This window comes from Ambystoma mexicanum, chromosome 8 (genome assembly GCF_040938575.1).
Source record: "Ambystoma mexicanum isolate Mex_15411 chromosome 8, UKY_AmexF1_1, whole genome shotgun sequence".
Classification (NCBI taxonomy): domain Eukaryota; kingdom Metazoa; phylum Chordata; class Amphibia; order Caudata; family Ambystomatidae; genus Ambystoma; species Ambystoma mexicanum.
In genome coordinates, this window is record NC_090929.1 from 963,665,654 (window position 1) to 963,689,642 (window position 23,989).

The 23,989-nt window shown below is 50.6% G+C and overlaps 1 protein-coding gene across 1 annotated transcript in view; it reads right to left on the reverse strand.

The window, feature by feature from the left end:
- The window catches only part of C1QB (complement C1q B chain), a 100,748-nt gene that overhangs the window by 75,945 nt on the left and 814 nt on the right, over window positions 1–23,989 (reverse strand). The gene's annotated exons all lie outside the window — the stretch shown is intronic.

Here is a 23,989-nt window from a genome sequence, read left to right on the forward strand (position 1 = left end):
GGGGCCTGAACAAGAAAGCCAGCCACTCCAGAAGTAAAGAGACACATGGTGCTGGCCACAGCCCCAGAGCTTACATTACAAAAAAAAAAACAAATTTAGAGGTTGCAAGGGAGACCACAGAGGTTGCAAGGGAGACCACAGAGGTCACAGTTGTGAACTCTGGCGAGCCCTAAATTACGTCCCTGAGAACTGATTTAAACATTCCTAATAGAGAACATATATCAGAGCTAAGGAGAGAAAATCATCGGTTGAAGGTCAATGACAGAATCCTGCTTAAAACAGTTTCCGTTACTTTCAAGTGCCTCAACAAAGCCGCACCTCCTTACCTAACTGAGAGAATAGTCAGAAAATCTTCCACCGCCCTTCGAGAACTGCCAACTGCTCTTGCCTTAACAAACCTAGATTTAAGCTAAAACAATCTGGAGGTAGTAGCTTCCCAGTCAAAGCTGCACAGACTTGGAACACACTCCCACTTTCACTCAGAGTGGACCAGTCGTACCTCAGCTATAGACTTAACTATTTGAACTGGTTGCGAACCAGCGACATCTGACTTTGCTGTATTCCATTCCTTTTTTGCATGTATCATTCACTGTACTACTTTCATTTACTGTATATCTTTGTATTCTTGCCTGTATAATCTTATCTCTAATACGATGTACTCTGTAACTCAAGCCTAAAGTAACCTTGTATTTGTTGCGCCCAGTTACCCCTGGGTTAGGTGCGCCTTACAAATAAAATAAACAAACAAACAAACAAATAGATATGTTGCCCAATTCGAATCTTCATTGACAGTCACCATCATGGAATCACATTGTCCATGCAAACCGTACCTGTGCCACTGCATGCCAATATTGGGGTGCAAATATCAACAGCCATGACAGTGCACAACCTTACATGCTGGCAGAGTTGTTGCGCTGTGATTCCCTCATCACCTCCACCTAACACTGTGTTTCTGCGTTGGGTAATGGAGGGCCAGTGTCTGGCTGAGATTATGTGGACTAGGGTGGAAACAGGGTGCTGAGTGGACTTCTCGATGAGTGCAGGTACTGGATGAGGCAAGACACTTGTAATGACATAGGACATTGGAATAGACTAGTAAAAAGGCCATTCATGTGTTCATCGATGCAGAGTGCAATCTCTACCTGTATGTGTGGCGCTGTTGCAGTCAAGTAAACCATGGCAGTTGACTCTACTGTAAATGGCTGCATGCCCAGTCATCCACCCAGGAAGGCCTCACGAGGGCAATGGCACATCCCCCCAAGGTGAAAAAAAAGAAAAAGTGTCGTTGTTGGACAGGGGTAAACATAAATAAGTATATCCAGGGAGGGAAGGGGGGAGGTGTGTCCCCACATAAGTGAACTGAAAATAGTCCACATCAAAACAAAAATCATACTCCCTCATGAACATCAGGGCACAGGTGGTTGAGGTTATGTGGGTGGCTTGGGACTGCCATCCTGTGGTGATTTCTCAGGTGGTTTTCAGGGTGTTAGTGGTGGAGCATCCTGTCCATGCAGTGCCAAAGCCTGCTCTTCATTGACTAGGGTCACTCATGACAGAGATTTATGCATGATTAACCCAATTGTGGATGAGGTCACAATGGACTTTCTCACGAGTGGCATCAGAGTCCACATGTGCACTCACTTGTGATGCATCAGACTGCTGGGAGAGCATCTGCCTCAAGGCATCCACCTCCTGGTAGAGGTGGGTCCTTGTAGCCAAAGCTCATCATGTATTGAAATCAAGCTCTGGATCTCATGGCAATGGGTGTCCCGAGACGCCTACATTTCTAGCTGCAGTTTCTTTTTCGGTGCCACCACATCTCAATGCATGGAATCACACAGACACGCCAGATCAGCATGCTGGCTTTTGATGTTGGAGTTGAGGTCCAGTTTGTGTTGCTGTACCTGGAGGTCTGCATCTCTGCATGAAGTGTCCTTGTCATGCAATCCATCAACCGCTGCTGTGCATCCCGTGCAGCAGGTAAGGAGATGTTCTCAGCTAGGCGACGGATGTCCCCATGTAGCATCTGCTGCTCCCACTCTAAATGTCTATCATGCACACTTCCACCACATGTGCGGGCCGACGGTGGTGGCTTGCCAGGGTCCAGGCCTGTTGCAGTTGGACCCCTGTCCTTGGCTGTACATCTGCAACCCTCCCTTGGACATCAGCCCCTGATGCTGATTCTGACACAGGTGAAGCCGATCTTGCAACCATAACCTCTGTAGACACAGCGCTTCCCACTGGCCTGACCCGTGATTCCTGGCTTGTATCCTCTGACTCAATGGCCCCATCCGGACTGCCCATTGGGGCACCCTCAATATCCCTCAGTGTGTCCTCCACATCTGAATCAGAAGCTGCATCTGCAGAGTATGAAGAGTCCGAAGAGTTGACAACCCTACAGACAATTGCCTGCCGCACATGGGGATTCTCATGGGGCATGACACCCCGGCCTCCACTGGTGGCCTGTCATGTGACTGCCTCCTCTTCCTCCTCCGTCTCTTCATCTGCACAAAGCCAGACAACAGAATTCCAAGGCATGAGTACCTGGCAGAACATACTTATGTGCATTACAATGCATACAGACACACAATGGTCAGGCATACATACATCACACATTGTGAGTGAGCACACTGTGACCTGTAAACCACACATAAATGGCACCTGTGCAATCATGGCTGTGCATATCAGGCTGTGCAACAAGACATGTGTTGTGGGATCAAGAGTACATATTACAACACTGACATGATGGTCTCTAATTCACATCAGTGGAAGGATGGAGGTCTGTGTATCATCACTGTGCCCATTCTCTATTCCAACACTTTCTTGTTGCAACATGTTGAAGTGTTGACCCAAAATATAAGGCATGCATATGTGTTTCCATGATCTCCTCAACCACCATTGCAACATAGCCCCTCACAAGATATGCGGTTGGTCACAATCACATGCCTCACAGAAATGTGTGAGGAGACTGCGACATGGAACTGAACAAGGCACGCCTGCAAATGTGGAATGTACTTCACTGAAACAACTATTGGCCATCCACATCTCATCCCGTCTTGAAGACAGCCTCATGTGCCTATGCTCATACATTGTTGCTCATCCATTTTCACTGGCAGCCAGGTCCAAGGAATAGATGACTGTGACATCATGCACAAATTGATTTGAGTCTATGTGAGTCATGATTATCTCTCCCAATAGACAATACACATGCATGACACTGTGAAAGTGTACACTGATATATGTGTTTCATGCCGTTGCCACTCATGCAAGTACTGGCACAGCAGTGAAAGCCAGCAGACAGTGATGTGTACTTTGACACCAACATGTACCACACACGTAAACCATACAACCTCCTCCCTGAATACAGGTCATGTGACAGAAGTATACAAGATAGCAATTGTGCAGTGGCCATGGATGGCAGTGAACTAAAGCCAACTGTAGTCCAACACATATACGAGCATGTCATGCAAAATTGCCAACACATAAAATACGAACAAATGCCACTCACCAGATGTGTGCGCATAGGCTTCTATGCCTCGCCATGCCTTGCACCTGCTCACTGCTGATCAGTTCACTTGCAACCTCTTCGAATGGAGTCAGCTTGTTCACTTCTGGCAGCCCCCGCTTCAGGGGCCTGGGCAGAGGCCAGGTGACACTGTGCTTATCCTTAGTCCTTCGAAGGAAGTCATACATCCATTTGTGGACCTATTTAGCAGTGTGCCCTTCAAATTCCACATGCATTTATGAGGTATATGACCTCCTGCCACATCCTCATTCTTTGTGTCAGAGTCGGAAGCTGCCAGCCGAGTGGTATAGGTCCCAATGGTGTTCCAACACATATGCTGTGACAATTTCAAGCTCCTCACAAGTGAAGCGCTTATTCCGATATGCCTCTTCTTGCTTCACCTGTGCCTGATCATGTGGTGGTGTAGGTCGTCTCCTCTTGTTCCCGTTTGCTCTTGGTGGTGCTGGGCCACCCGTAGGCCTCCATCCAGGTGCTTGCGTCCAGGTGCCAGGGCACCTGTAGGTTGAGGTTCACCACATCCTCTTCTTGGGGCTGGGGAAAACGTGTCAACATCACATCCCTGTTCGCTCCCTCTTGGAGCCTTCCCACTCATGGTGCAGGCAAAGTGAAAAGCACCCACAAAAGTAGATCACACCAAAAGAAAAAAAAAACAGCCTGTGATGGACTACCTAGATGAGTGATCCTGCAAGGCGTCAAGGCACCCCAAAACCAAAGAAAGTGGTACGCAATAGGTAAAAGGCATCCCAAAACCAAAACATGTGTACGCAAAACAGTGTGGGTTCCCTTGGACCAGAGAAAGAGGTATGCGATACATAGAAGGCTTCCCAAAACCAAAAAGTACATACGCGATACCATATGGGCTCCCCAAAACCAAAAAAGCAGTACGTGATATGTAGAATACCTCCCAAAATCAAAAAAATGCTTGCGATGTACCCCCAAATATGTGTCAGCGATAGCAAATCCTCCATCTCCCCTTCAACTAGTAATGTGAAGTGCACCTCGTAAATATCAGTGTCATTGCCGTTTGATGCGTAAGCATGCTCCGTGAAGCGTGTACCATGTAATTTATGTGCTAAGGTCCCTTACTCCGTTATCCATGCTGCCTCATGACCGATGTGACAAGAGCATGCACCGGCCTCTGTGCTGTTTTCTGTGTCTACTCTTACCCTGTACTGCCTCCCACCTCACCATCTGCTGCTGCCTGGTCGTGTGTACATGCCTGCTGCTCACCAGCAATACAAAAGAGTGTCTGCTGTCCCCCCCATTACCTATGCTCCTGTGGCTAGCCTGTAAAACCCTCTGACCACCTTATTTGCTGGCGTGTGACTCCCACCTCTCAATTCCACCACAACAGTTCTACAGCACATTTCCAGGACCCAGTTAGCCCTCCCACGCCTGCCTCAAGGGTTGCCATGTCTGCTCCATCCTCCTCACCACTGAGCGGTGCCCCCAAGGCAGTATGGAAGAGGTTTGCCAACTTCTCCAGTACCGAAGTTGGCATCCGGGAGGATCGAGTCCTGGATAATTATTATGCCCTCTTCAACCTAGGATTGCAGCTTGGGCCCAAAGGATGTCACCAGATCTGGGTGCACATCACGGCTGCCATCAACCTGGAGGGGTGGCACCCCATTCTGTGAAGAGTGGGCGGAAGCGCTGTAAGGACCTCAAGACCCGTAGCCATACCAAGGCGGTATCGGCCATCAATGCAGGTGCCACTGTGGCGGTTTGCTGTGTGGGCTGCTACAGGATGTTGTCTGTCCAGCTGTTGGTCCTCGAGAGGTTCTATCTGGCCCTCCACACCCAGATCTGTGAGTGGCAAGGACATATGGAAGCTGCTGGTGAGTACCCATGTGGTGCAGAGCTCTACAGTGTATGTGTGTATGTGTGTTGTGCAGGGGTATGCAGGATTGCAGATACTAGCTTCTGCATTCAGCATGTGTGTTGCAGTGATCCACAGTGGCATGCAGCCTCCCTCCAATGCTGGACATATGTGATGGCAGGCATCTGTTAATTTGACATGGTTTGGTATGTGGACTGTTGGTTCTTGGTGACTCGGGGCACTTGTGCACATACAATGTGAGTTGTTCGGAACAAGTGCTCAGACACTACGTATGTCAGATAATGATGTTGTAGCCATGTGAGGAACATGCATGCACACCACCTCAATGGGTTGCACATTTGCAAGTGAAGCCAAATAGCCTCATCATCTGAGAGTGACACCATGTGTATGGATGTCGGAAAATGTCATGTTGGTGCACTGACCTCTCAGGCACAGGGAAGTGATCTGTCATCCCACTGCATGTGAAGCCAGAGTTGACGTGTGATCATGCCATACGTTTGTGTTCTGGCCAACAGCATATGCACTTTTACCTCTGCAATGTGTACCTGTACGTGTTGCATACTTACAGGTCAAGCTGTAAGGGATGCATGTTAATAGATGCAATTGGGTGGACAGATACCCAAGCAGGTGTTGTCATGGCCATGCTGTGCATAATCAAATCAAGACTGTCTTGTGGGATTGAGCATACAACTGGGTGTCTTGACACCAATGTGTTCCCAGCAGTAATCCATGCCAGCTATGCTTCCATGAATTCAGTGGTTGTCAATCCTACCAAGATACTCACTGCACACTCCTGGGCCACTGTGTTCTGACTCCTGTGGCCACGCTGCAGGAGTGGTGGGCTTTGGCAACGGGGCTGGTCCATAGTCTGCATGTGCCCTTCATGATCCTTTGAAATTCCCGGTAATGGTGGAACTTAGGTATGACTAGTAGTCCCAGTAGGCTGGCCTGGTCCGAAGAGCTGGATGTACTACATTCTGGTGTGTATTCCAGTTGTGTAAACTAGGCAACATGATACTTTTGGACACTATTCCTCCTCTGTCACCCAAGGTACACAGTTTAGAAGTTGGCACAGTTGCCTTATGCTCAGTGGTCGAAGTGTACGAAAAGAAGTAGTAGAACTATGTTCCCTGCTGGCCTGCACCCACTCCCCACAAATTCCATCATCACGTCCCCTCCCACACACAATACACACCACTAAACACTTGCACTTGCTGTGTAAGGGAACGTTCAGTGCAGTGCACTGACAGTGCAAGTTTTAACTTCTACCTACACTTTTAAAATGAAACCATTCCGGAAACGGTTTATTTTTAAAATAAAAGTATAGGAGCTGTAAAAAGTAATTAAAAAAAGTAGAGGAGAACTGCTCCCGACCGCTCCCGCTCACTTCGACCACTGCTTATGCTGGCCTATTGTTGACAGCGTGTAACAGTCCTGTCTGCCCTGCACTTGTTTCCCACTGACACACCCATGCTCCACACATTCTTAAGACGAACAGCAGCCGTTCACCACGCGATGTGCCAACAGAGCTTTGCCTGATAGTGGTAATCTTCGGTGTGGGTTGTGCATGGTCATCAAATTACCCTTGATGACTTGCACCACGGCAGTAGGTCAGCCTCTCGGTTTTGCTCCTTGCAATCCACAGATGCATTTGTACACTTGGTTCATCTTTGGTTGGACTGCTCATCCAGCCAAGGCTGTCGAAACAGGCATCCATGTACCACCTGCATTTGGAGAGTGAATAATGGAGGCCATGGCTCCTCAGAGATTGCCACCTTGCATGGGACTCTCTCACCATCAAGCAGTGCTGTGACAGAGTAGTTCAGCAGTTTCCCAGTGGTCATGTGGGAGCACAAGGTTGGTGGCATGGACTCAGGGCTTTGACTACACACAGTGGGGGTGTGCCCACGTGGTCCATGCGCTTAAACAAAAGTTGTTTGTCAACTGCAGTCCAAGGTGATGACAGTTGCACAGGTTGGCAGACCACCCTTCACCACACCGGTGGTGTGGGCATGCGCAGCAGCTAACCCCTTCTCGCAAGATTTGTGCCTGGGCCCAGGATCTTACTCCCAATGATTCAACTGAGCTATTGATGCATTCTTGACCAACAGGGACACCCACCCTTTAGCATTGGAACATCCACTTACACAGGGTCACACAGAGTAGCCCAGGAATGTGAGACTCATCCCGGGACAGCCACCTGGGTATATGTCACCTGACTATGTACTCAGATCAGAGTTGGCAGAATGCAACATTAGGGTATTTTATTTGTGTGGATACTCAATACATGTCCAGGAATCCCTCAGTCACATCGAGTGATGTGGTTAATCCACAGTGGACTGTGCTATTTGTTCATACAACTGCGGACATGGGGCATGTGGTATGAAGTGGCATCTTCCCAGCATCGATTAGGGGTCACAAGTCTTCTAGATGGGGCTCAACCCATAGACGGTGTTCTGCCACTTGCAGACCCAGACAAAGGGTTGGTGACTCAAGGCCAGAGCCTGGATGGCGGTGTTATTGCTGACCCTGCTTCATGGACTCACATCCAGCTGTTCCTTCGGCCAGTTCCTTTGGCCATGCAAAACTGCCCATGGTGCTGGGTCACGCCTTCCTGATGGTCTGATTCACAGCTGGCCCAGCTGTGTACCACATCTGTCTGCAGCAGGCCTCCATGGACCCCATGTGAATGCATTGTACTCTGTGGTAGGTGTGACATACTTGTGGCATGGGAGGTTGAGCAGCTCATCAGTGCTGGTACTGGGCCACCATAGCAGGTGTGTGACTTCAGGCCTGCATGCTGTGGGAGTGGCTCGGCAAGGCCAGCAGTTGAAGGGCCACGGGGCAAAGCAGATGTCCCAGGGAAGTGCTAGTTTGGCTCCATAAGGCAGTTGGGGTTCCCGACCCTCTCCAGGGGGTATTGGTTTGCTGCCTCAATAGCATAGCCCCAGCGGTGCACATTGTTGCCATGCTTGTGGGTCACGATGTGAGGCATGGCAGCCAAGTTTCCCTCTTCCATGCGTGAATCCTTGTGGCTGTTCTGTTTGTAGCCTTTCCCACACCGCATGAGTATGCATGCAGACAAGGTGATCAAGCGAGACATGCAGTGGGTTAGGGAGACATGTGCCCAGGTGCACTTCCCATGGGACTGCATGGTTCAGAATTGCCAAGTGTTGGGAGCTATTTAGCTCATTGAAACATCCAGGTTGAGCCTGGTTAGTTTGCAAACAAAAGCTACCAGGAGCTTGGATTGACTCTGTAGGCACGTGGTGACATGAAAACATTGCTATGTGATATTATGCCTGTAGTTGTGGGAATATGTATGATAGAGATTGTAGGACAGAAGTAAGGAACATGTAGAGATCATTGGAAAATATGTTATGTGCAAAAAGTTAGGATGTGCATATTCGCCCAAGTCGGATTTGCTCTGCAGAATGTGCTTGCTCCTGCGTTACATGTGATGCCTGATACCCAGGAGCTTCTTTTTACTCCTTCCCGACAACTCCTTATTTCAATCCCTCGCCTTGCTGCTGGTTAGACTTAGGTCACTTTGACATTGGTTTTGTGGCATGTCATGTTTCTTACAATGGGTTTGTGGACACACATCAATGTGCTGTGTTGACATGTGCATGTGTCATGACTGTGACTCATCCTTATCCCTACATGTGTGTGTCAGTATTCATGAAAATTGCATGGATGTGTGTGTGTGGCTGTTGCTGGTTGACCCGTGCTGACTTACTGTTATTGTTTATTCTGTGTATGCCACACATCCTTCGACACTGTTGACTGATGTCAATGGGCCTCATTACACGGATGGCAGTAAGGGTTTACCGGTACCGGTATTTTACCGGTACCGGTAAATCCTTACCGCCTTACTACGAGGTCCCTTAACGGGTTCGGGAATTTAACGCCTGCTTTTTGCAGTTGTTAAAAATCCAACCCGCAAAGGGACCAGGGAGCTAATTACGGTACCGCAATTTGCGGTACCGTAATTAGCGCCTTCCCCATTCCCATAGAGCCCTATGGGGCAAAAATGGGAATGGGGAAGAGCAATGGTGGAAGGGGGAATTACCGCCCCGCCAACCTTGGAATAGGGCAGTAATTCCCCTTTCCACCAAGGCGGTGCCGGTATTTTACTGGCATTAACCATGGCGCTAATAGCGCCATGGTTCACTGCCATCCGTGTAATGAGGCCCAATGTTCTTTGTCCACTTTCCCATCCCACAGATGTTGCAGCTGGGGAAGATGGTTGCAGCCATGCTGTGGCGCACAGATGAAGGGACCAAGCCTCCAGATCAAGGCACAGACAACAGAGACACACAAGTAACTCCTCTTCTGAGAGCGATGCGACTGTGGGGGCACCTGTACCATCGGGTGAGGCAGCTGGGGGTATGTCCCAGGAGGTGATTGTGGTGGGGGACACCTCAGCAGCGGTTGGACATGGTGCTGTCACACAAGGGTCATCAAGGGCAAAAGACTCTCTGGAGTGATCAGGGTTGATGGAGGTGGAGGTGGAGAAGCAGGCTATTGCTAGCCAGCCGACCGGCTCAGGTAGGGGCATCAATGAGGTTATTCGGGCTGCACCCCTAGTCCAGGAACATGATGTTGTGCAGTCCACCATTCTTCACAACCTCCTGTCTCTGGGCCATCTGCTGCAGCAGTGACCACCTTCCAGAATGACTCCACCCAGACCGATGCCCCGCTTGTGACCAATGTGTCCATCCGGGATCAGGTGCTGCACCTGCTGGGGGGTGTCACGAGACGGACTTCATTGATTCGGTATGCTGTACAAGCTTCTCACAATGAGATGTGCCACTTCCTGTCCCAGCTGGCAAGGGCCCTGTTCTCAGAAGGGATCTCAGGTTTGTCTGCTACAATGGCCCCCTACTCCAATTCCTCCTCTATGCGTCAGTCATCCTCCATGGAGCCTTCCATGCCACATACCACCACGGCACCCTTGCACCTGTCCCGCCACCAGTGACCGTTCTGGTTGCGCCTTCATCCCTGCCCAAGATGGCAGTCCCTCAGATGGCAGATGAGGTTGTCACTGTGCCTGCCCAGGTATGAACACATGCCCAGGCAGTGGAGGCACAGCTGGAAATGCAGGGCAGTTCAGGTGCTGTAAGCCTCTGGTGACGGTCATCGGAGGGCGTGCCTCCAGAGCATCCATGCTGCCCAGCAGCAGAAGGTGGTGACCATGAGGAGGCAGATTTGTACAGGGTTTACCATCCAGAGGAGGCATTTTGCACCATGATGCAGGAGGTACACAGGGAGGTCCTGCATGCATTGTCCTCTGTGTGGCAGAGAGGCAGTGGGCGAGGGAAGGAGCAGTGATGGTGGCCATTGCTGAGGTGGCACTAAGGCGGGCGAGGAGGTGGGCTGCCATCCTGGGGGATACTTGCAGGTTGGCAGATGAATCAGAGAAGCAGATGGTGGCGACTATGCAAGCCCTCCAGGCAACAACAGAGGCCCACCTAAAGGCAGAGTACCTTGATTGTGAGTTAGCCCTGGTCAAGGGGTTGTCAGAGATTGGAGTGGAGTATCCTGCTACCAATGTATTTAGTTACTTAGAGTTAGGTTTCATTTTGGACTTTTTAATGATTTATCCATGGATAGTTTTACCCTTCCCATTATTTCATTGTGCATAGTTACATTTGAATACAACTTTTTATTCAGGTCATTCCGTGCTTCGTGCAGTCTCTATGTCTGTGTGCACATTTCCTTTTTTTATGTTCTCCTAGTGCATATGTTTTGTGTCAGTCATGTAGATTGGGGCCTCACTGTGTGTCTCATGTTGTTACTGTGATGTTTTGTGGGGAACGTGTGTGCCTGCTACACGTGTGTGTTAGTTGTGGCATCCATGCTCTATGACCATGTGTGGGGGCTTGTATGTGTGTGAAGGTGATGTGCTTTTGGATTCCCATTTTTTTTTTATGCACGTGTTGGTGGCCTACAGGCGTGCTTTGAAATACAGGCATGTTATTGAATTGTATGCATGGTGTGTGTGTGCGCGTGAGAGTTATTTGCTGTGGTTGAGTATATACTTTATTGCTAAATGTTTTCTTGTGTGTTTGTTGATATTCTGTGATGTTGTTTGAAATGGTGGCTTTATTTGGATTGACTTGGACATGTGCACATAGATTTTCTCATGTAGGAGTGGGGAGAGCAGACAGTTGGAGTGGGCTATGTCTGTCTTTCTGATGCTATACTTTGCTCAGTGGCACTGCATGTTTGTTGTCAGTGTGTTGGTGTTGGTGGAGTGATATGTTCAGTGTGTGTGTAATGGTGGGCATACATGGATGGTAATGGTGATGAGTGAGATGCGTAATTATGGTGTTTTGTCTCTCTCATTGTGGATGGGTATTCACTTATTCATGTGTGTTACAAAATGTTCAACATGTTTTACTTGCTTGTTGTACATATGACGGCTCATTCACTGCTGATCATTTGGTAATGGGAGTGGATTTTATTGTATGTTGAGTTCCTTATTGCTTGATTGATGTTTAAATATTCCTCTGGGGCTTGTTTGTCAATGTCTATGTGCCAACGCTTCATTCACTGGTATGGGTGCTTGGCATTGTGAGTGTTGCAGTGAGATGTGGTCTCACTGTGGATGGGAGGGCTAAAAGCGTCACTTGTTCAGTGGATGGTAGATTGCTGTATCAATCACACACCGTGCAGCTACCCACCCGCACACGCTCGGCAGTCAGCCTCTACCTGCTCTCCTATCATGCATCACCACTGCCCAGGAATGCAAATGAGTCCCCTGTTTTATGGTTGAGTCTAGCAGCACACAATTTCTGTCTTAAGTCACTCTCTGACAGGCTTCACATCACCCATAATCAGAGGCCTGTTCGGCTTTGGAAGGGACTTTGTCACACCTACATACCTACCTACATTTGCACAGGCTGAAATGCACCCATACATTCTATATAGTTAGCCCAGTCAGTGATTCCTTGGACTTCTGTCAACCAAGGCATTCAGTTACAGGGATTGAGGCCATTGCAATGTCACAAAGGCAATATACATATGCAACATTGCATTGCATTACCATGTCTAATGTAGGTGGTACAACTCTGTGCTGTCCTGTTGATGCGAGGTGTGGTCTACCAGGGAGAAATGGAAGATGCTTCAGGCTTGGATTCAGTAGCAGTGCTCCCAGTCAATCGTATTGGAGGAGGATATGTCGCAGGGTTACTTCATGGTGCAGGCAGCCCAGAGGAGTTGAGGTTAAGTTGAAGATACACATTGGACTGGTAGGGGGCAGACTAGCAAGGACTTGGCAGGAGTGATACGCAGAGCTCCATGGGTCTACTTGGAGTATGCTGGATTAGCAGGGGGTTGCCTGGGGTGATGGATTGAGGTGTGTGGCGATAGTGAGAGTGGGCAGGACTAGCAGGGGGCTGTAAGGAGTGATGGACAGAGGTGAGTGGGGTAGTGTGAGTAGGAAGGACTAGCAGGGGGCTGCAAAAGGTGATGGGCGGAAGTCAGTTGGGGCAGTGGGTGGTATCAGGACTTCAGAGGGCTGCCTAGGGGTTAGGTTGGAGGTCAGTGTGGGGGATATTGTCAGGGCTTGAGGGAGCTGCCTGGGGATTGGTGCAGAGGTCAGTGGTGGGGTGGTGCCAGGACTTTGGGCTGCCTGGGGGTTGGGGTGAAGGTGAGTTCAGGAGGTGGATGGTGTAAGGATTCAGGGGGCGGCCTGGGGGTTGGGGCAGAGGATATTGGTTGTGTGGGATGTCAAGACTTGAGTTGAAAGATTAAAGAATATCGAGGCATATTACTACATAAAATAAATACGCCTGTCACAAGTCCAATGGTACAATGTACTATTTATTAACAGGCAGCTGTCTGGCTCTCAACACCCCGCAATGTGTGCAACCAGACACCATGGGATGAGAGAGAGCTGGACATATCAAAAACACATGTATATATACAAGTCTTCCACAATCCCAAATACATCGCGCAGCCCCTCTTTGTGTAATACATTTACCTAGGGTTCATAGCCACTCCAGATAACTAATACATGCTCAAACATCTTTACATAGTTTGTTGTTTTCCTTTAAATATTTCACATGTTTTCCAAACAGAAGACACAAAGGTAACATTCCTTTTTTTACTCAGTTATATTTGTCTACCATTTGTTCTTGAGCTTAAAGTCAGTTTATTTTCAAGGAGAGAAAACAAAGATTTCTGCAAAAGCACATGTTCAGCTATTCATCATTCCATTTTGCTGTTTGAACGGAGAAGACATTGTTGGTACAGATGGTTTCTAAATTACTGATTAGTATGCCTTTTGTTTAGCTCCAAGGTTCCTCAGTCTACGACAAGCTATCCACTTTATCAGCTTCAACATGTTTATCTATGTGGACATCATGAAACAGTACAAAGTTCATCTTGCTCTGCGGGAGCTGAAAACACCAATTCTAACATGCGACAGAAAGCAAGAGGCGATTCAAAATGGCGGATAACTTAACATGGTGGTGTAGTCAGCCTGTTTCAGGTTCATTCAATGCGATTTATAGTGCGATGCAAATGTGCTTAGGCCAATCGTTTACTATCAGGCGGTGTTCATGCAAAATATACTTTTACAGAGTGGTTTGGCTGGGGGTTGGGGCAGCGTTCAGTTGGGGTGTTGGGAGGAGGATGGACTAGCAGGGTGCTGCCTGGGGGTTGGGGCAGGGGTCAGTGGGGTTGTTGGGAGGACGGTGGACAAGCAGGGTGTTGCCCGGGTTTGGGGCCTGAGATCAGTGGGGTGTGGGTGTTGTTAGGAATTGAGGGAGCTGCCTGGGGTTTGAGGCAGAGGTCGGTGGGAATAGGTGTCACCTGGGGGATGGGGAAGATGTCAGTGGGGATGGTGGTTGGTGTCAATATTTGAGGGTGCTGCCTGGGTTTGGTGTCTGGGGTCAGTGGGGGGTTGATGTAGTCAGGACTTGAGGGAGCTGCGTGGGGTTGGAGTGGTGGTCTGTGGGGGTAGGCATTTTCAGGAATTGAGGGGGCTGTGTGGGGGTTGGGGCTGAGGTAACTGGGGTGGCTGTTGGTGTCAGGAGTTGAGGGTGCTGTCTGGGGTTTGGGGCTGAGGTCAGTGGAGGGTGGGTGTTATCAGGACTTGAGTGAGCTCTCTAGGGGTTTCGGTAGAGGTCAGTGGGGGTGGGTGTTGTCAGGACTTGAGGGGGCTGCCTTGTGCTTGGGGCAGAGAGGAGTGGGGGGGTGGGTGATATCAGAACTTGAGGGGGTTGCCTGGTAGTTTGTGGTGGAGGTCAGTGCACGGTGGGTAATGTCAGATTTGAGGGGTTATCTAGGGATTGGGGCGAATGTCAGTGGGTGGTGGGAGGAGGGTGGACTAGCAGAGTGCTGCCTGGGGTTTTGTGCAGAGGTCATATTTGGTGTTGGGAGGAGGGTGGACTATCAGGGTGTTGCCTGGGGTTTTTAGTGGAGGTCAGTGGGGTTGGGCATTGTCAGGACTTGAGGGGGCTTCCTGGGGTTTTGGAGGAGGTCAGTGGAGGTGTTGGAAAGAGGATGGACTAGCAGGGTGCTGACTTGGGGTTGGGGCAGAGGTCAGTGGGAGTGTAGGGAGGACGGTGGACTATCAGGGTGCTGCCTAGGGTTTGGTGCATAGGTGAGTGGCGGTGGGTGATGTCAGGACTTGAGGGGGCTGCCTGATGGTTGGTGGAGGTCAGTGGGTGGGTGGGTGTTGCTAGGATTTAAGGGGGTTGCATCAGAGTTTGGGGCAGAGGTGAGTGGGGAGGTGGGTGGTATCAGGACTTGAGGGGGCTACCTGGGGTTGAGCAGAGGTCAGTGGGGCATGGGTGGTGTCAGGATTGAGGGGGTTGCATGTTGTTTGGGGAGGAGGTGAGTGAGGGTAGTAGGTGATGTCAGGACTTGAGGGGGCTGCCTGAAGGTTGGGGCAGAGGTCGGTGGGGGTTGGGTGGTTTTAGGACTTGAGGGGGTTGCCTGGGGGTTGGGGCAAAGGTCAGCAGAGGTGGTGATTGGTGTCAGGACTTGAGGGGGCTTCCTGGTGGTTGGGGCAGAGGTGAGTGGAGATGGTTTGTTTCAGGACTTGAGGTGCTGCATGGGGGTTGGGGTGGAGGTCAGTGGGGGGTGGGTGCTGCCAAGACTAGAGTGGTCTGTCTGGGGTTTGGGGCAGAGGTCGGTGGGAGTGTTGGTAGGAGAGTGGACTATCAGGATGCTTCCTGGGGGTTGGGTGGAGGTCAGTGTGGGTGTTGGGAGGAGGGGGACTAGCAGGGTGCTGCCTGGGGTTTGGGGCAGCGATCAGTGGGGGCTAGGTATTGTCAGGACTTGAGGGAGGTGCCTGGGGATTGCTGCAGAGGTCAGTGGTGGGTGGGTGTTGTCAGGACTTTGGGCTGCTTGGGGGTTGGGTTGGAGGTGAGTTCAGGAGGTTGAAGGTGTCAGGATTGAGTGAGCCCTCTGGAGGTTGGGGCAGAGGTAACTGGGGTGGAGGTTGGTGTCAGGATTGAAGGGGCTGCCTGGGGTTTCGGGTGGAGGATAGTGGGCGTGTGGGATGTCAGGAGTTGAGTGGGTTGCCTGGGGGTTGCCGCAGAGTTCAGTGGGCTGTTGGGAGAAGGATGGACTAGCAGGGTGTTGCATGGGGTTTTTAGTGGAGGTCAGTGGGGTTGGGCATTGTCAGGACTTGAGGGGGCTTCCTGGGGTTTGGGGGGAGGTCAGTGGAGGTGTTGGAAAGAGGATGGACTAGCAGGGTGCTAACTTGGGGTTGGGGCAGAGGTCAGTGGGAGTGTAGGGAAAACGGTGGACTATCAGGGTGCTGCCTAGGGTTTGGTGCATAGGTGAGTGGCGGTGGGTGATGTCAGGACTTGAGGGGGCTGCCTGATGGTTGGTGGAGGTCAGTGGGTGGGTGGGTGTTGCCAGGATTTAAGGGGGTTGCATCAGAGTTTGGGGCAGAGGTGAGTGGGGAGGTGGGTGGTATCAGGACTTGAGGGGGCTACCTGGGGTTGAGCAGAGGTCAGTGGGGCGTGGGTGGTGTCAGGATTGAGGGGTTGCCTGTTGGTTGGGGAGGAGGTGAGTGAGGGTAGTAGGTGATGTCAGGACTTGAGGGGGCAGCCTGAAGGTTGTGGCAGAGGTCAGTGGGGGTTGGGTGGTTTTAGGACTTGAGGGGGTTGCCTGGGGGTTGGGGCAAAGGTCAGCAGAGGTGGTGATTGGTGTCAGGACTTGAGGGGGCTTCCTGGTGGTTGGGGCAGAGGTGAGTGGAGATGGTTTGTTTCAGGACTTGAAGGTGCTGCATGGGGGTTGGGGTGGAGGTCAGTGGGGGGTGGGTGCTGCCAAGACTAGAGTGGTCTGTCTGGGGTTTGGGGCAGAGGTTGGTGGGAGTGTTGGTAGGAGAGTGGACTATCAGGATGCTTCCTGGGGGTTGGGTGGAGGTCAGTGTGGGTGTTGGGAGGAGGGGGACTAGCAGGGTGCTGCCTGGGGTTTGGGGCAGCGATCAGTGGGGACTAGGTATTGTCAGGACTTGAGGGAGGTGCCTGGGGATTGCTGCAGAGGTAAGTGGTGGGTGGGTGTTGTCAGGACTTTGGGCTGCTTGGGGGTTGGGCTGGAGGTGAGTTCAGGAGGTTGATGGTGTCAGGATTGAGTGAGCCCTCTGGAGGTTGGGGCAGAGGTAACTGGGGTGGAGGTTGGTGTCAGGATTGAAGGGGCTGCCTGGGGTTTGGGGTGGAGGATAGTGGGTGTGTGGGATGTCAGGAGTTGAGTGGGTTGCCTGGGGGTTGCGGCAGAGTTCAGTGGGCTGTTGGGAGGAGGATGGACTAGCAGGGTGCTTCCTGGGGTTGGGGCCGTGGTCATTGCAGATGTCGAGATGAGGGTGGACTATCATGGTGCTGCCTACGGAGTGGGGCAGAGATCAGTGGGGTGGGTGTTTTCAGGACTTGATGGGACTGCCTGGAGGTTGGGGCAGAGGTCAGTGGGGGGTGGGGTTTGTCATAACTTGTGGGGGCTGTCTAGGGACTCGGGCAGAGGTCAGTGGGGGTATTGTGACAAGGTTGGACTGGCAGGGTGATGCCTGGGAGTTGACACAGAGGTCAGTGCAGGTGTTGGGAGATGGGTGAACTAGAAGGATGCTGCTTGGGGTTTGGGGCAGAGGTCAGTGTGGGGTGAGTGTTGTCAGGACTTGAGGGGGCTGCCTGGTGGGTGGGACATAGGTCAGTGGGGGCAGGTGTTATCAGGACTTCAGGGGTCTGCCTGGGTATTGGGGCAGAGCTCAGTGTGGTGTTGGAGTGAGGTTGGACTAGATGGGTCCTGCCTGGGGGTTGGGGCAGAGCTCAGTGGGGGTGTTGAGTCTGAGCGGACTATCAGGGTGTTGTCTGGGATTTGGGGCAGCGGTCGGTGGGGGTGTTGGGAGGAAGGTGGACTAGCAGGGTGCTGCTTGGAGTTTGGGGAGGAGGTCAGTGGGGGTGGGCATTGTCAGGACGTGAGAGGGATTCCTGGGGTTTGGGGCAGAGGTCAGTGGGGGGGTGGATGGTATCAGGACTTGAGGGGCCTGCTTGTATTTTGGGGTGGAGGTCAGTGGGGGGTGGGAGGAGGGGGAACTAGCATTGTGCTGCCTGGGGATTGGGGTGGAGGTCAGTGGGGGGGGGTGGATGCTGCCAGATATTGAGGGGGCTGGATCAGAGTGCTGGCAGAGGTGAGTGGGGGTTGGGTGGTATTAGGATTTGAGGGGGTTGCCTGGTGGTTGGGGCACAGGTGAGTGAGGGTAGTAGCTGGTGTGTGGACTTGAGGAGGCTGCCTTGGGTTTGGGGCAGAGATCAGTGTGGATTGGGTGTTTTCAGAACTTTAGGTGGTTGCTTGTGGGTTGGGGCGGAGGTCAGTGGGGGGGGTGGTTGGTGTCAGGACTTGAGGGTGCTGCCTGGTGGTTGGGGCAGAGGTGGATGGGTGCGTGGTTTATGTCAGGACTTGAGGTGCTGCCAGGGGGTTGGGGCGGAGCTCAGTGGGGGGTGGGTGCTGTCAAGACTAGAGCGGTCCCCCTGGGGTTTGGGGTGGAGGTCACTGGGGATGTTGGGAGGAGGTTGGACCAGCAGCGTGTCGCCTGGGGTTTGAAGCAGAGATCAGTGGGGGATGGGTGTTGTCAGTCCTTGAGTGGGGTGCTTGGTGCAGAGGTCAGTGGGGGTGGGTGTTGTCAGGTCTTGAGGGGGCTGTCTGGGTGTTGGGGTGAAGGTGAGTTAAGGAGGTAGATGGTGTCAGGAATTGTGGGGGCTGCCTGGGGATGGAGTGGAGGATAGTGGTGGATGGGGGAGCTCAGGCCTTGAGGGGTTAGCCTGGGGGTTGGGGCAGAGTTCCATGGGGGGTGATAGGATCAGGGTGTACTAGCAGTTTGCTGCCTGGGGTTTGGTGAGGAGGTCAGTGGGGGTTTGTGTTGTCAGGACTTGAGGGTGCTGCCTGAGGTTTGGGGCGGAGGTCAGTGGGAGTGGGGGTTTCAAGACTTACAGGGTGCTTGGGGATTGGGGCAGAGGTGAGTTTGGGAGGTTGATGGTGTCAGGACTTTTGAGGGCTGCTTGCGGGTTGGGCAGAGTAAAGTGGGGGGTGGGGGATGACAGGGCTTGAGGGGGCTGCCTAGCGGTTGGGGTGGAGGTGAGTGAGGGGTGGGTGTTGTCAAGAATTGAGGGGGCTAACTGGTGGTTGGGGCGGAAGTGAGTGGGGGGTGGGAGTTGTCAGGAATTGAGGGGGCTAACTGGTGGTTGGGGCAGAGGTGAGTGAGGGTAGAAGGTGGGGTCTGGACTTGAGGGGGCTGCCTGGTGTTTGGGCCAGAGGTCAGTGTGTGTTGGGTGTTTTCAGGACTTGAGGGGGCTGCCTGGGGGTTGGGGCAGATGTCAGTGGGGGTGGTGGTTGGTGTCAGGACTTGTGGGTGCTGCCTGGTGGCTGGGGCAGAGATGAGTGGGGGCTTGGTTTAGGGCTGAGGTCTGTGTGAGGGATTGGTGCTGTGAAGACTAGAGGGTCTCCCTGGGGTTTGGGGTGGAGGTCAATGGGAGTGTTGGTAGGAGGGTATACTATCAGGTTGCTTCCTGGGGTTTGGGGTGGAGGTCAGTGGGGGTGTTGGGAGAAGGTTGGACAGGCAGGGCGCTGCCTGGGATTTGGGGCAGAGATCAGTAGGGGTGGGTGTTGTCACTCCTTGAGGGGGTTGCCTGGGTCTTGGTGCAGTGGTCAGTGGGGGGTGGGTGTTGTCAGGACTTGAGGGGACTGCCTGGTGGTTGGGTTGGAGGTGAGTTTCGGAGGTCTATCATGTAAGGAATTGTGGGGGCTGCCTGTGGGTTGGGGCAGAGGAGAGTGGGGGTTGGGGGATGTCAGGACTTGAGGTGGTTGCCTGGCCATTATTCAGTGGGGTTGTTGGGAGCAGGGTGGACTAGCAGTTTACTGCCTGGGTTTTGCAGAGGAGGTCAGTGGTGTGTGGGTGTTAACAGGACTTGATAGGTCTGCCTGGAGTTTGGAGTGAAGGTCGGTGGGTTGGGTGTTGTTGTGACTTGAGGGTGCTGCCTGGGGGTTGGGGCAGAGGTGAGTGTGGGGGTGGGTGTTGTCTGGAATTGAGTTGGCTGCCATGGATTAGAGGTGGAAGTGAGTGGGGGGGGCACAGGACTTGAGGGAGCTGCCTGGTAGTTGGGGAGGAGGTGAGTGGGGGTTGAGTGTTGTCAGGACTTGAGAGGGCTGCCTGGGGGCGAGGCAGGGGTCAGTGGGGGGTGGGTGTTGTCAGGATTTAAGGAATCTGTGCAGGGTTTGGGGTGGTGGTAAGTGTGGATGTGGGTGGTGTCAGGGATAAGGGGGCTGTCTGGGTGTTTGGGCAAAGGTCAGTGGTAGTGGGTGATGTCCAGTCTTGGGGGTGGGACGGCAGGAGTTTGGGGTGAAGGTCAGTGGGTGGTGGGTGTTGTCAGGACTTGAGGGGGCTGTGTGGGGGAGTTGGAGCAGAGGTGAGTGGGGGGGCAGGTGGTTTCAGGACTTGAGGGCACTAACTGGCAGTTGTTGCAGAGGTCAGTGGTGGTATGGGATGTCAAGACTTGAGGGGACTGCATGGGGATTTGGTCGGATGTCAATGCAGGATGGTGTAAGGGATTGCAGGGGCTGCCTGTGGGTTGCAGTGCAAGGTCAGTTGGGGGTGGTTTCAGGACTTGCACATGCAAAGTAAGAGCAATGTTATTTATGGCGTTAAGTGGTTTGTAGGGGCTTAGCACTTTTTCTTTGAATTAGGCCTTAAGACTGCCACCTTCTTTCACACTAATCGGTCATTTTCTAAGTCTCAGTGTATACGAGTAAGTCAAAGATCCAAGTCATGAGCAATGTATACTTTACTTTTCTCTCTGGAGGATTTTGAAGACATGCGGGGGCGTATTAGGGGCACAGAACAGAACTAGCATTTGTGGCTGTGTATTCCTCCTCCACCTTCAAATCCCTGCTAGTTTTATTCCATGAAGATATTTTCCCGCTGGCATAAAAAAAAGCGGATTCCAATGGATTCACACTGTTTTAGCACCTCCTGAAAGCAAATGAGTTATGTAGGAATCCATTGAAAATGCTGGCTGTAATATGTACATTGCAGGTGGAACTTATACTTTTTTTCAAAATGGAATGAAAAACGTAGAAGCGATTTTGTCTGTGTGTACACTTGATTTTTGTGCTCTGTTTTGCAAATAAAGAACACTGCATGGAGGGCCCCCAAGAGCACATACATGATAACGCTGGATGTTCCCTCTATGCAATTAGCATATCAATTGTCCCTCCCCCAACCCTCCCAAAAAATAAAAATCTTTGATACTTGTTGACTTGCAACATAAGGTAATAGGAATGTCCCAGATAAATTGAATAAATAATATCTAGGAGGCTCCTTTCATTGTCCAAAATGCTGTATGTTTAGTGCTGACCTGCTCCAGACTTTTGTATAAAATGATGATTTGTGTGGTTTGGAATTGCCTGGAAAATATGCAAGATTACAAACATGAGCATCAATATGACAGCAGCTGGTATTATTTTTGGATTTAGTTTGAATGAATGCTGTCAACATTAGCCTTTATAAGACTGGCTATGTATGGAAAAGTTCAACAATCATGTACCCAGGCACTGGGAAACTATAGCCTGAAATTGGCAACTATTTGCAAACTACTTTGAATATATGCTCAACCAACACTACCACAATCCTAAGCAAGGCTGGTTTTTGCCTTAGAATGACCAATACATGACCATTTTTAGACACCATGTTCAATGGCGGGGTAAAGTTATGATGAGGTTAATTCAGCTAATGGCTAGCTACTTTCATCAAATTCCATAGACGTGTCACCATATGACCAAATATGCCCTTCAAATGTCCAAGAACTACTTCTGCCTTGCCACTGCCAGCATACAGAAAGTTATCTCTTACATGTACCCATGATATGCCATTATAATGCCAAATGTAGCATTTGTATGTCTAAGAGCTGCTCCCTTATTGCTAGGTTTAACCATCAGGTGGCCAGGCCTTGCCAACCTTTGCCCAGATATTGCAACAATATGCCTAAGCAAAGCCTTAAATAAACAAGTATACATCTAACTCGAGAAGTGGCAACATATACCCAGGTTCTGCAATGCATGGCCCGCCCCTCCGCCTTCAACACAGTTGTCCTACTACGGTTTGGTGCCAAAGGTGCCGCACAGATCTGTGGGGACATCATTATTTAATGACTATCTCGCCTACATATGAGTTTGTCGCTAAATATATGTGTTCCTGCAATACAAGGCAAGGTACTTGATTAACCACTTTCGGCCCATGGACTGATGCAGTCCAATAGCAGCATAAACTCAAGCATACATTGTATCATTGCAAATACTTGTGTATTCCTTTGCTGCTTTTGGCACGCCCAGGGCATTAGGTCTATTCAAGCTCAGCAACAGCATTTGGCAAGTGGATGCTCTCGTGAACAATCGTGCCAGCCGTACTCACACTCTTTATCTCACTCACTCAATCACTCGCCATTCTCCGAGTCACTTACTGAGTGATTGTATATGTGAGTGTATCATTATGTACTTACCCACTTAACTCCTTACCCCATGCACACCATCATCCCACTAAGGTCACTCTTCACTTCACTCACCCCACTGACATCACTCCACACATGTATCTGACTCATACCACTCACCCACTGACATCACTCATTCACCCCTTCCTATCACTGATTAAGTAATTCTCATCAGTCCCTCATTAGTGCAAGTGTGCGTGCTAGTTCATGAGTGAGCACATCTTTGAGTGTTTTGTATGTGTCTGCACGTTTCTGTGTGTGTGTGTGTGTGTGTGTGTGTGTGTTCACGAGTGAATGTTTGAGTTGGCAGTTGGGTGTCAGTGTGTCAATTGAAATACGAGTGCAAGTGCATATGTGCATGTGTGTGAGGGATACAAGATTGTGGAGGGAGATAACATCACTGTGATTCACATCGTGCAGTGAGCCAGTTGAGTAAAGTTCACATTTGGAACAGGGGAATTCCCCCTTCCATCTGGACGTCCATTCACTTTTGATATGTTATTGAGCAGGACACGCACTTGAATGTTTGCTTTGGTTGGAAGTGCTAAGAGCTTCGTCCAGCCAGACACTGGCTCCAGTCTCAACAGCTGGGGCGTGGGTATTTGGGTGTGAATGTGTGTGTTTGATGGCATGTATATGTCTGCGATGTGTGTTTGCGCGTGTGAGAGAGAGTGTGCATGTGTGCAGTTTGATATATGGCACATGCTGGGGCACATGGATACCTGAATGCATGGTCTCTGGTGGATAGCTCAGGGGCAACGTGCTGGCTTTGGAAGCAAGACGACATAAATCACCACAGGTTCCATCCCGAGTATTAAGTGCGTTATAAATAACCAATTACAATTGCATTGCACACTTTAAATTGGTTGAATCGAACTATACTGATCTAATCTACAATAATAAGTCAATTATCATTCTGGGCGCATCTATTTAAGTAAAAACCTCACATATATATGTCTGGACATAACAATTTTCAAATCATAATGAATCGTATTGTGTGGTGTGGATACACATGGCTTGTGCACCATACTACTGCATCTATGACCTTTTCATGTTTGTAAATAGGCTTCTTTCACTTTTGTACCTGTTGTTATATTGTAAAGCGCTTTGGCTTAAAGCGCTATATAAATTCAATAAACATAAACATAAACATCTATTGGGCGTTCTACTTCGGTTATACTGCATCATGTTTGCGTATGTACACACGTGTAGATCGTTTATGGTACAGAACAGGCGCATTGTATGCACCATTCAATGGTGGTGAGTTCCCTAAATGTAGACATCCAATTTATAGATGTACGAAATGAAACCGTGCATATGGCTTTGTTGTTTCCTCTAGTGAACAGACATTCTTCTCACCCCCCTCTCGCATTGCTGCACACGCGCCATGGTACTTCAGAGAGGAAATCCCACTTCCGGCATTCTGCCCCCCAGCACTTTAACTCGAGAGGATAGCTCAGGGGGTCTTGAGAGGATAGCTCAGGGGCAACACACTTGCCCTGGAAGCAAGACAACACGGAGCACCACTAGTTCGATCTCCGGATCCGTGCTTAGAAAACTCTGGGTATTAAGTGCGTTATAAATAACCTATCATATCATATCACATTATCACGAAAAAACGTAAGT